The following is a 14,031-nucleotide window of genomic DNA, read 5'->3' on the forward strand; positions in this document are numbered from 1 at the left end:
GATTGGTCGGGGCCGGAGGTGACGCCCCTCCGAAGATGCTGCGTTGTGATGCTGCGATTGTCGCATCCTTAGAGCTGGCAGCGGGCAGGGGGCTGCGAGCTGCCGGCTGAGAGCCGGAGCGGTCCGGGGGCTGTATCATCGTCCTCCTGCCTTCTGCTTTCCAGCTGGCTCCGTAGATTCGCTTCTGCTCTACATCTCATAGAAAAAATGCTTGTATGCATATAGATGCAGATACAAATATGCAAATGTATGCGTTTAAATATAGTTTATATAAGAAAGCATATTCTATGTATTCTATCTGCATTATCTATATTCTGTATGTTATCTATCTATATTCTCTCCCTATATTTTAGCTCTCCTACAAGGAAAGCAAAAAGAGAGATAGTTGAGATAGGGAAAGAACACTCCAGTGTGCAGCAAAGCTGGATGGAAAATGAATACAAAAATCACATTTTGTGGTTTATACGTTTGAAAAGCCACCTGGAGTGTTAATGGGAGGTCATGATCCGAAAGAAAGCATTGAACACCATGAGGTGAGTGTGCTGTAACAGGGAGGGTGGTGACTTCAGAGAGAGTGAGTTTAAGCCATGCTGCATGGGGCAGTGCTAGCAGTATTACATGTGGCTTCAGTGCTTTCTGCTGTGGGGAACAGTGAGCAGCTGCTTCCTGCTGCTTGGGTGAAATGGTGTCTGTAAAATCCCAATACCTCCTTCCCCATCTCAGCTTCAGTTGGGACACCACGCATTTCTCACCCCTAACTCTTTCAGCAGGGGGAAAATCACCACCTGCCTCTTCCTGAATGCTTCCCTGTGTTGGGATGTGCCCCCAGCCCAGCTCCCTGCTGGTGCACCATCAGTGCTCAGGTAGAGCATAAGAAGAGGCACTGCAGTCAGGAGCTGCAATCCCGCAGCTCACGTGGGGCCACTATTGTTCCAGCAGCCCTGGTTCCCGTGAGGAACTGAGTCGGTTCAAAAGAAAATGAAATAATGCAACAAATCTCATCCCTCTTCTTAATATTTTGTGTTGTTATTTCACATCTGTTTATTTTGTGCTCTGCCCATTACATTTCAGCCACATGGCTAATTTTATGAGTGCTTCTCTTGGAAGACAAGGACGTTTGCTAAGATGTGCAGGTTAAATAGCTTCATTAAGGACTCCAAAGTTAAACAGGGAGCATAATTAAAAAGTCCAGGTCCTCTCAGGCTTAGTCTACTGTATATTGCATTAGAAGTACATGAAGCATTGAAGTAACATCAGGGTAAACTGCAATGGATAAGAAATTGGTCTCCTATCTTTTAAATCACAGCACAATGTGACAAACAAGTTTGGAATACTATTATTCTTTCCCCACACTCTTGAAGGCTGATTGCCAGGAAAGTTGAGTGGAAAGGAAGGTCTGATTTTGAATTGTCTTGTACACATTAGCGAGGGTGCAAAGTGAGTAGGAAAGTAACTTTTTGGTTGAATAGAAAATAAAGCCCACTGTGTCTGAAATTGCTCACCATAGGCACCAAGCAGAATTTGGCTTAAAGATATGTGCAGCAGGTAACTTTTCTAGGGGCAAGACAACCTGTTTATTCATGCCTATGCTTTGAGAAGCATCTCTGGCACTGCTGGCTTATTCTTTTTCCATACCTGCTGCTGTGCAGTGTCTGATAAAGGTCCCTGATGCTGCTGCCCCTCTCATTTGCATCTGGCTACTGAGAAGCAAAGAAATGAACTGAATCAGCTAACTGAACTGTAATCGACAACGTATGGGTCACAGTCCTACTTTTTGCCAGTGCTCTTCCTTTGCTGGATCTACTGGCATAATAGGGTCACTTTTCAACCATGAAAGCACCTATCTCAGTCGTCCCCCTGATGGATTCTGGAGATCTTATTTCAATGTATGACTGGCAGAAAACACTTTATTTTTATTTATTCATTTATTTATTTTGTAGAGAAAATATGCGTACTGCAGTTCTCTTCTGGGAAAGAATGTGCTGTATGCAGGTGCTGTGAAGATGCAGTCCCATAGTAAGCATCCCATAGTAAGCATGTGTTATCAGGCAGTCACATACTGAGACTTACGAGTACACACAGCGATACAACACAAGGCAGTACAGAGTACTCAGAAAAGCTCTGTAATAAGCTGTGTTTTGGTGTTACTAGGCAAATTGCTCACTCGAGGCTAAATTGTGCACCCTACAGTACACTTGAATGTAGATATACCCGCAGTTAGACACAATGATTGGGCACTGCAAGGCTTCTCAGGAGGCAGCTTTGAGAAAACAATCAACAGATCTCAGTGCCTTTGACCTGGATGCAAAGAAGGAGTATTACTATGAAATGTATTTATGATTTGCCATATCTTGCTATATAGAGTTGAAAGGAAGTTTTGAGTTCTGTTCTGAGAATCTGTTTTTATAAAATTCATGAGCATATTTAATTAACAGGCTCACCACCACAAATAAGCAGGTGCATATCTTTTTTCTTACAAGGAATTACAGCACCAGCGTCAAAACTGCACACCTGGGAACTTTCCAATTTTACATTTGATAGCAAAGTACTGTTCCAGAAGAACACTTTGTAGGGTTCCCTAACTTGGTATAAGCATCTGCTTTCAGACACGCTCAAGTTATTTGCAGATTAAAGCCTAAAGCAGTGCTTTAGGAAAATTGCAAGTATGCATGTGTAGTCACTGAGTGATCTATGGATTGGACCCAGCCTACCTGAATAATTCATGAGACCTGTGATCTTTCCTGCTTTCCTGGGGACCTTACAGAAATGGACAGGGAATATGGCCACGGATCAATAATGAGCTATTCTGGCAAATTTCTCCCACTAGCAGGTTTCCAGCAGCTCTGCAGCTGCTTTATTTCTGTAAGACTGGGCATAATCTCATTCTTTGGCCAGTCACTCTGAGCTGAAAGTGATGGTCTTTGCTACAACACGAAGCTTGTCATATCTCAATTTCTTGGGGCACACATCAGCAGCACCTTGAAAACCCCTGAGAGTTTGTCAATCTCAGGGTGTAAAACAGCAGTTTGTTGAAGTAGGAATGTACTCTTCATTTGTGGGTAGCTGTAGGTGTCCAAATGTATCTTTGCAACAGTGTGGCCCAGCTGGTCTCCATTTCTGGAGATGCGAAGGCAACAAGCTCATGGTGGCTGAATGTATCTGCAAAGTCCCACACTATTTGGCTTATGTCTACCTGCCAATCTTAGGTGACACTGAGAGAGTGTAAAGGAGCAGATCAACAGCACAGGGCTTTCAGGGGGGCATATATTTGCATCTAGTTGTTTCAATGGGAGATCTGCAGATATGCCAAGTGTGAGGGATGCCACTCTGTCATACTTAAGGGCCTCGTGGATAACCAAGGACAGTTCTGCATAGTACCAAGAAGTGGCAATCTAAAATCCCAAGTTTTTCCAGGAACAAATATACATTTTCTTCTCACTTAAAAATACACGGTTGATTAACTTCATCATTAAGCTCATCTTCAAAATGTAATGCTTTCTTGTATTGTTAAGTGATTCTGAAGAAATTTTAGGTCAGTACACATACTGCTAAATGTATTCGTGAACATTACAGCTAACAGCACTTCTCCTCCCACTGCTGATTAGCATAATAGCCATTTGGACTTCAGTGACATTGTTACTTCCTGTTGTTTCCTGGGATACTGGCTGGATGACAATTTCCTCAAGAATATGCTATGACATGCTCAGGCATTTCTTGGACAGGATGAGCATCTTTCAGCCAAAACGACAGGGAAAACTTTGAGTATAAGGCTAACTCCAGCAATAACCTGGGTTTCAAGTTGTATGGCATATGAACGAATGCTATGTTCCACATAAATGCAGCAGGATCATCCTTTCTTCCTCTACTTCCCAGGATCATCAATGCCTCTACCAATGGCTGTCCTCAGCTTCTCTTTCTCCAGCCAAATTTCCTGTAGTCTTCAAAGGGTTTTTCTCTCTTTTTCTTACCTTCTTCCTTTCACTCTGCAGTGTTAGCCTATTTTATCAGCTGTCAGTGACGACACTTAATGTTCATGTCAGACACACAAGTGCACATCTCTCACTCGCATCCCACAGCCCTTCCATAGGCAAAATCCTACAGCAGATTGTGCAGGTGCAATGGTGAGAAGAATTTGCCTATTGTATGCCTGGTATATGCAGCACATGTTGAATCACTTCTGATGTCCATTTCTTATCAATCTGAAGTCAAATTCCATTGTCACTTTGCATCTCCTCCCCCGGTTTTCACTGAAATATGTGGTAAAAGAGGCAGTATTTGTATTCTGACAACACAGGAACAGGCTGAACAGGAAAGTGGAGGTATTTGAGAAATTTACACCATGGAGGTGTTTGAGAACCGTGTAGATGTGGCACTGAGAGCCATGGTTAGTGGGCTTGGTGCAGATGGGTGAATGGTTGGATTGCATGAACTTAGTGTTTTCCAAGCTTAATGATTCCATTCGATGATTCTACGACACAAACCTTTTCGAGAAAGAGCAGGGATCTTCCTCACAAGGGTGCAGGGCATGGCACAGTAGCGGATGTCAGTTTCTGTCATATGTATTATTAAATTACTCCAGGCAGCCTGCCCCATTCTACAAAATCCTGACTGTTACCTGTTTTCCTACCATGTGAGTAACAGGGTACTGAATCCCAGAACCGCCTAACATTTTGCTTTTGACATGAATCACTTTTACACTCCTGTGCCTATTTTTATTTTCCTTTTTAATTTTGCGAGCTGTTTGCAGTCGGACTTCTGCATACTATTTCTCCCTCCCCCCTCAAAATCCCCTAATAGCATCTCCTTTCTTCAGAAATATTGTCCCCTCCCCCATTTCCCTTCTCTGTAGGAATTACTGCATTTGCATATTTTGTTTAAGGTGCTTAGGAATTATTGACAAGTTTGCTTTCCCCCTAGGGGTTGTGCGACACAGTCAAGCTGTGAGCCACTTAAAGCATCAACTGGCTGATAGAAAGGATTGCTTGTGCTTCTGAATTAGGGCACGGGCCAAGAAATGCAGCACAGTGCTGTCAGGGACTATGGCACACAGATCCATTTCCTTTATAATCCTATCATATCTATGACCTACCACATACAGAGCAAGGCAAAAGAGCTACATTTTCCCATTAGCTCAAGGAATCAGCTTCCTGTGAAATAAATTTACTCACAGTCTCTATGCCACTGCATTGCAAGCCTGAAAACCTTGGTTTTATTATGTTGGTGAGTGTATTTCAGACTCCCTTCACACTGAGAATCCATCTGGATATACTACTGTCTAAATGTCCTGCTGAGATTCTACTTTGCCACTGGTTAAAAAAGGATGGTTAAATTTATAAATAGGAAGTTTATTGTGTTTGCCTGTCGAAAGATATTCTGGGTTTTATCACGGCTGGGATAATTGTTGGTAGTGGGTTTTCACTGAATTATTCATTTATTCCCCCCTGCCAACAACTTAATTTTACTAGCACTCCTGAAAGGAACAATGAGTCCATAGTTAGACAAAATAAAAGAACTAAAGTTCCTGGATATGAGATGGGGGGGAAAAATCATGGGCTAAGGACCTTGACTATCCCTTAATAAAGACAATACATTTCCCAAAAAGGAAGGCATACCTGTACCTGGAAAACTGCTGCCAGCACAAATACATAATTGTGCAAATGGTGACTAATGTAGTATTTGGGTTGTTTTAACACATTTGGAATACTTTTTTCTTTTCTGTAAGAACACTGTTATCCTCTCTAATTTAAAAAAAAAGAGAAAAATTGGAGACAAACTGAGAAAGCTGTATATTTTATTCAGCTTGTTCTATTTAAATTGAACATCAGTAAATGTGGTTAGGAGAATAACTTAAGGTTGCAAAGCAATCCAAATTTAGTAAATATGAGAATTAACATTGACAGTAGAAACTTAATTTGGCTCCCTTGTGCATAAGCATGTTGATACACTCTTTAATTGGTTTAATAGTCTTTCTTCTTTTGCAGAGAATTCTGACACATTCAAGCACCCTGATGAAATAGGACTTTGTCAGTAGTTTGATTTCTCTGCATTAGTCAGTGACTCTCTCTTGTATACTGTGTACTATCCACACCCTGAACTGTAGAAAGAATCATATATTCTCCAGCAAAACACTGAAGTGTTTTTCATATTTTGTTATCTCCATTTACTTTTATTCCATTCCTGACATTTTAATGGGGAGCGGGTTAGGTGACTTTCTTTCACTGTTCTCATACAAGTTCTTTTCCAAACACATGTTATTTTCTAACTTCAGAAGGACATGTATCTATATTTTTTAACTCCCTGCTCCCCATATAAGGGGGAGGCTGAGATCACCTCCAGATAGATGCTGGAGAAGCTGGTCTTTTCTCAGATTTTCTGTCTGAGGAGCTTGCCAGAGTTGGCTTCTACATAACCATAAGACTCAGGCTGTGGACCAGCACTACATGGTCTGACTGTGGATACACAACAGTCATTGCATTTGCACAACTTAATTTTCCATGCAAAGAGTTAAGGAAGGAAAAGCAAAATACCTTCAGTTTTCCAGCTAACAAATGATAACCAATCATATTAGTCCCTTTCATTGTAGGATGGCCTTATGACACCCAGCATGCTCTAAAATGTCTGAACTTCAGGCTATCAAGACTGGGGAGAGAGAGGGAAGAAAGAATAAGGAGATCCCCAAAGTGCATGTCCTCGATGGATAAAGGTATGGTATTGTTGGGACACTGAAGAAAAAGCACCTTAGGTGACAATGGTTATTGGAGCCTTGCCTCAGAACAGAGAGAACTTCCTAAGAACACTGTTATGGGATGACACCAAATATCCATCCAGGACAATATTTTACCTCTATTCATGGTTGGTAGTGGATGCTGAGAACGATATGGAGACTGGACAAAGCAGAACAAAAATGATCTCAACATATTTCTTATGGCTTGAGTAAACCATGCTTTAAAGAATTTCATCTTTTTATTCTGTTATACTATTCGACTTTACAAAATCCTATTGCATAGAATTCCCTTACTGAATCAGGTGGTGTGTGAATAGCACTTCCAATTTGTGTTTTAAGCTTGCCTCAGCAAGAGTATAGAATTCCCGCATTCTGAGAAACCATGAATGGTTTTCCTTCACATCCTCTTCACACTACTCATGGCTTTAGACATTTGCTATATTCCTCTTTTGCCTGATCGCATTTCTGCCAATTTCTGTTCTCCTTTTGATTCACAGCATCTTCTTCTCAAAGATGAAGGTTAGCATTTGTAGCCCTCAAAGAGTGGGAGAAATATCTGTTATTACAGTGTCATAATAATGCTATTGGTTTTCTTTCTTTTTTTTTTTGTTGTTCCTTTCTAATGACTCCTAACATTTTCTTTGTCATTTTGACAGAAGAGTTGGCTGTTTCAGAGAACCATCCTAAGCAATAACAGTTAATTTAGAGTTCACTGTATCATCTGCATAGCTGGAATTACTTTTCCTCTTTGCAGTGCTTTACATTCATTGATAATGACTTTCATCTGCAACTTTATAGGCCAGCCAGTCAATATTGTGAAATCATTTTGTATTTTGTAGCTATTAGCTTTGCTTTTTACTATTCTGAATACCTCTATACGAACAACAGTCATCTCTCTTTAGTCAATCTCTTTCAAGATCTTTCTGGACTATGTTAATGTTGATCCTAAAACAGGTATATGGGGAACTCACTGGGAGCCTTGATTCATCATGAAAATTGAACACAAATTCCTAACCCTTTAGTTCCTCATTTTCAGCTACTTTCCTACCCACTCACTTAGTTGCTAAGTCTTTTATGAGAATATTTGTCAAAAAAAAGTTGCAAAAATTCAAATACTTTTTCTTTTTTTCTAATGGGCTCCAAATTGCAATTGCAACATAGCTGTCTCTGTATCAAGAACTTATTCCCAACAGATTTTTCCATGTTTTAGTTAATATCATTCCTTGCCATAGTTTCCTTAGCAATTTTCCAGTCTGACAGACAGATATATTGAAATGTATTTCTCCAGATCACCCCCCAAATGCTTTTAAACAACATCTGATGGATTCTATTCCTTGGGTAACAGAGCTGATCTATGAAATAGGTTACAGACCACAGGCAGTAGGTCAGCAGTTTCATATCGAATTGCTTTATCACTTCAGTCTGACAATTTTTGTTATGGTTCATTTAATGTTTGTATTTTTTTTTTAAATATCTCTTCTCTTAACAAATAGATTTAAGACAGTTCTTCAGACTTGTCACCTGTAAAGTAAGACTGGCAAATACTGATGCAAAGCATTCATTTAGGTTTTCTGTTATATCCTTGAGTGCTTCTTCAATGCCTGGACTATTCGTAGACCTCACAAGTCTGACAGCTTTCTCCTGATGTAGTGAAGAAAAGAAATGCTATTTGCCTTTATGATTTTTTTTTTTTTTTTTACCTTGCCTCTCAAAGCATTTTTTGGCTTAACATATGGTGCTGAAGATTTTATAGTTCAGAAAGCAATTGCTTAAATCCTATCTGCAAGATCAATAGGCATCCACTGCCGAAAAAGGAAAACGTAAATAAACTATGGTAAAGATGATTTTCACAACTATTCATGAGGACTGACGGACTTTTGGCCATGTGTATGATACCTAAAGCCAACTTGTGAAAGTATGAGGTCAATTCAGAAGAATCTAAAAGCATGCTTCTATCTGCTTCTTCCACTGGTCCAACAACGTAGATTTACTCTATGAACTCTTTTCAGACTGTCAAAGGTGATTTTAGAAAGCTGCAGAGAAATAAATGGGAAATACTTTGCTGACCCTGCTCAAACTAATGCTCATTATTTGGATGGGCTATTTAATTTCTGACTCCCTGAACTTTCTGGTCATACTTATGAACATAAAGAGTGTCAGAGATCATACACTAACAGTAAAAAAAAAGTGGGTTTTTTTTTCCATATTTCCTGAATTGTTTTTATGAGAGAAGAAAAGAGAGTATGAAGTGAAACGGTCAGCTTATTACACAAGGTAGATCAATATATATACTATTTGTTCTACAGTAAAAAGATGGCTTGGTTAGTTTTATACCTTGCAACTAATTTTACTTGGGGCTAGGCAGACCCAAAGGAAACTTGTACGTGTTAATGAATAAAAAGGCTTCAAGATGCCTGCAAGAGAAAAGGCATTTCCCTCTGATTCCAGTACAACATGGATCTTGTTGATGTTGTTCAACTAGAGAAAGAGGAAATTGGTATCAGATGCTTACAAAAGGCCTGGCAGGATTTATTGCAAACAGTATCTTACAACTACCTATACATGGACAACAAGAACATTCTCCTATGTGCTTGAGATGGTCTTGTCTTGAGAGGTGACTGTTGATATAAGTCTGACTTTCTAGAAGATTAGTTATACTAACAAATAAGGTGCTTTTCAAACATCTAAATGCAAGTAAATACAAGGAGACTTAGAAAAATGATTTCTGAAGCACATACTGATACTCCTAAAACAGACAGGAATTTCTCCAGGTAGAAATTCATGCCAAAGAGTTGACATTATCTTCAAACAAAAGCATGTGAAAGGACAAAGTTGGAGTTAGATCTGCTGATATAATCCTGGATAAGGTTCACAATATTTCCCAAGCATTTGGTATTACAAACTTTGCTAAATATTTTAAATATATACATAATATGTAATGTCAGTGCAGTGCAAAGCAGTTTTAGCTGAGATGTGGTGCTCATGAAAGGCTTTATGTGTTACTGGGATTTGTCTTTTCTACATTTATTGTCAATCAAAGCATATCAATTCTACTGCGTAAAGCATTACTGTTTGTGTTCCAATTTTGATAGCTCCAAAGAGGGATAGACTGCAAAACATGTGAGTTCAACTCCATACATGGTGTCACAGCTTCTCAATATGCATAGGCACTGGCTTGTACTGCTAAAGCAAGTTAAGCAAGTCAAGGAATCTCCAGTTCCTTTGCAAGATTGCCTTCTGCTATTCCTAAAAAGTGCATTACACAAGTCATAAATCACATAGCAATGTTGAGAAGCAGGGCTTTTGGCTCTCAAAATGATAAGTGCACGCACCAGGAAAAAACAATGTAAAAATGTAAGTATCAAATCACGTATGGCATCTCCCATCTGCACAAGAAAGGTGCAGTTGCATCAGGTCAGCGCTGCAGACACCACGGCAGTGCATCCCTGCCACTGTCACTGATGAAGAAGGTAGACAAGCAGAAGAATTATTTGATTTATTATAGATTATAATCTGAGGAGCAGAGAATAGAGGTAGAAACAAAAAGGTCAGAATCTCAGCAGATGTGTTAGCTCTGAATTATAGTCACTAGATTAGTGTAGATCTCAAGACTGTGAAATACCTACGGCACAAATAGGTACTGTGGACAAGTCACTTTTGGATCAGTGGAGAGAAACAACACATAATTTTTAAAATTTTAAAGAGTATAATTGATTCTATTTATTTTAGGCATATCACTTCTTTGTGTAGTATGTTATGATTCACATCTTTCAACTGCTTATTACCCTATGTTAATTGTAAAATGAGTCTTAGGGCCAACTCAAATAGAATTGCACTCTGGGCATTTCATCAGGTGAATATTTCTTTAATTGCTGTAGTTGATGTGGTATCTCTGTCTGAATTATTAAGAAAGCCCTGAAATAGGTGGGAATGAATACAGTGAGGTAGCTGGGGAAGTCTTTAGTCTCTCTGCTGCAATGCTTGTCCTCTCTTCACATCATGCAATCACACTGTGGATGGGTCCAGGGGCACATCCACAGTACAGCCACAAAACCACGCCTTTCCTCTGCAGTGCTGCTAACACTAACACTGATGTTTAGAGGATTAGAAAAATTTAAAAAAATGAAAAAAAGAACACTCCTAGTGCTTTTTCACCTTGGGGCATCAGAGGACCACAGTAACAGGCATGGCAGGATCACCTGATTTATAGAGTGGCATCCTAGACAGTCTCATATATTTTATCGTTCTGTGCCAGCAGGAAGTTGAAAAGTCTGGACTGCAAAAAAGTTTAATTACACATTTTTAAGGCTACTTAAAAGAAGAAATGGCAACAATCAACAACAAAAAATCATTTTTAGGATTTATAAAACCTTACCAAGTCTAAAAATCGTTCCTGTGCAACTAAGGGCCTTCCTTTAGTAAATGTGAGGAAATAATACCAATGGGAGAAATAAAAAAAAAGTACAGATCATATGTTTTTTTTATTTTACATTTAATTTCACATTTATATGCTATTTGCCTTAGAGACAGAGCAGCAAATATTTTTGTAGCAGGCAAGTATACTGTTCTGCTCTGAATGATGCATTCATGTTTTTCAAATTTTAGTGTTGCTAACAGCTAATCTAACAGTGCAGGTTTATTTTTTTTTCTTTGTAAATAAATTCTGATTACCTTATGTTACTTCTTACAGTTCTAAAAGTTCTATATATAGACCTTTACTGAATACAAACCTGTGATGTGACACAATATGAATGGTATATAATATATTGCAAGGCCATTTGGTGACTGAATACAAAATGAACTTCACAGTCTTTCATTTGCACTGTTTCCTAATCCATTTCTCTCAGACACTCTATTACCATAAATCATTGAGATGCTTCTAATGAAATCATAACAAACAGAGCAACTTAAAAGCGATACACATTGTAGGTCAGTTGGGCTTTTTCATATATGTTTCTTTCTCCACATCCGTCTATTTTCATAGTTAGTCTCTTTTTGTGGAAGGGAAATTTATATCATGAGGAGGCTTTCAGCTTTTTTGAGATGTCTTACCACTTATTTTAATATAGGAGATTTCTAATCATTTCAGTTTTTAATGCCTTGTTTATTCAGACAAAGAGAATTCACTTAGGTGCTGTAGGGGCTTGGGGATCACACTCTCAAAATGGAAATGAAGAGCTTGAAGACATACGGAGATGCCATATACTGTTGATTCCTCTGTTATTAATAGAACATCTATCACATTGCACCTATAGAGCTCTCACATCTGCACTGAGCTTGGGAACCTACATTAATGCTGTTGCATGATGTGGAGCAATGCAGCACCCAACACATGACTGAGTCACACTGGATCAATGAGACAGTTATTTGTTTTCTAAGCACTGCTTGCCTTAACAATGAAGCATGATCCAAGACGACTTTGCACGTGACCTTTCGCAGATCCATTTCTCCAAAGCCTCTCACACCTGAAGCAAGTTGCACCGAGCTGGTGATGTGCTTGTGATGTGCTTGTTCTGCACCTCAGTTTCCTTCCTTCCTTCCTTCCTTCCTTCCTTCCTTCCTTCCTTCCTTCCTTCCTTCCTTCCTTCCTTCCTTCCTTCCTTCCTTCCTTCCTTCCTTCCTTCCTTCCTTCCTTCCTTCTTTTTCTCCTTCCCTCCCACTTTCCTTCTTTCCTCTCTTTCTTTCTCACTTACTCAGTAAACAGCATATCAATTCTCTGGATCACTCTTCGTTACCTTCCTTGCTCCAAGTGATAGCACAGTAGGCATAGCTTTCCAGTTAGAGTAGCTGCTGTTTTTTCTGTTTTGTTTTGTTTTGTTTTGTTTTGTTTTGTTTTCCCCTTCTTCCTTCTCCTCTTGCCCAAAGTTCCTTTATCTCATTTTCACAGAGACTATTCTGTAGCAATTCACTCTGTCCAAACATTGTTTAAAATCACTCATCTTCTTGGATACTTTTATTTGCAGACAAAAGGAGATAGAAGAACACAACTTAGTAAAGGATCTCAGAAGCTTGTTTTGATTCTGGGAACAATCATTCTTTCTTATGTTTTTGTGGGGGAAAAGCTTTTTTCTTCTCAGTCCTTTTTCCATTCCATGCTTTTATTTGGACAGATTTTCAATAGCATCACAAACACTTAAAAATAGGACTGCTTTTGAGGTGACACCTCATTTCCTTTTGATAAATGAACCAGTGTAATTAATCAATCCTCAAACACCCCAAGTTTTGTTTAATGATTTAAAAAAAAATTCTATGGAAATTGTTTCTCTAAAGTAAGGTTCTGCTGATTTGTTGCTTTGTTAACAGCAAAAAGAAGACCAGAAAGAACATTACTTTGTTACGTGAAGAAGATGATCATCTCTAAAATAGGGATATCTGTAAAACAGTCATGTAATGCCTTCTCTGTCTTTGACGGCAGTGAGACCCCAGGAGCCCTGATAGGTAGGACCATGACTGCAGGGATGATAAACTCCCAGCCAACCACAAACTTGTTCATGTATCACTATGAGGCCTGATAGAATTCATCCCAGTGTATCCAAAGAGCTGGCTGATATCATCGTGAGATTTATCTCAGTAATTTTTCTAGAGTTTTGGGAACCTGAAGAGGTCCCAGTCAAACAGAATGCTTGTCCCAGTAAGAAAGATCCTGGTAATTACATGCCTATCAGTCTCACTTTGGTGCTGGTAAAATTATGGAGAAGATTATTCTGGGAGTTACTGAAAAACACTTGAAAAAACAATACAATCTCCTTTCATGGAAAGGTTATTCATGTAACTGACCAGAGAAAGCCAACTGATGTAATTTTTTTGGTTTCAACAAAAACTTGTTACTGTTTTGCACAGCATCCTTCTGGATAATATGCCCTGCATACTGCTAAACAAATCTATAATATGGTAAGTGAACAACTGGCAGATAGATTGAGCTCAAAGTTGGTGATACGTGGAGTTCCACAGGGCAGGACTGACAGGACTCATGCATACTAAGAAAGTTTGCAGGTGATAGTTAGGAGGAGCTGTTGACTGCCTGGAGAGCAGAGAGACCTTCTAGAGACACCTTGAGAAGTTAGAGGGCTGGGCAGTCACCAACCACATGAAGATTTAAAAAGAGCAAGTGCCAGATTATGTGCCTGGGGTGGGACAGCCCTGAATATCTGTACAGAATGGGGGATGAGAGGCTGAAAAGCAGCCCTGTGAAAAAGCATTTGGGGGTCTGATTCATGGCAAGTTGAATGTGAGTCCCTGCAGTGTGCCCTGGAGTCAAAAGGGCCAACAGTACTCTGTGATTCTATAATTTCTTTTGTAGTTCCAGT

General features: G+C 39.4%; 1 long non-coding RNA gene across 2 annotated transcripts; it reads left to right on the plus strand.

Annotated features, from left to right (window-relative positions):
• The first annotated feature begins 24 nt into the window (after window positions 1-24).
• On the plus strand, window positions 25-6,893 carry LOC149919384 (uncharacterized). 2 transcript variants are annotated; one of them, XR_016464072.1, is made up of 3 exons: window positions 25-247; window positions 354-533; window positions 6,584-6,893. It is a non-coding gene; the product is annotated as an uncharacterized LOC149919384 (long non-coding RNA). The 2 variants fall into 2 exon arrangements; XR_016464077.1 differs by lacking the exon at window positions 6,584-6,893 and adding an exon at window positions 768-915.
• The last annotated feature ends 7,138 nt before the right edge of the window (window positions 6,894-14,031 follow it).

The sequence above is a fragment of the Phasianus colchicus genome, chromosome 1 (assembly GCF_987193195.1).
Source record: "Phasianus colchicus chromosome 1, bPhaCol1.hap1.1, whole genome shotgun sequence".
In the NCBI taxonomy this organism is placed as follows: domain Eukaryota; kingdom Metazoa; phylum Chordata; class Aves; order Galliformes; family Phasianidae; genus Phasianus; species Phasianus colchicus.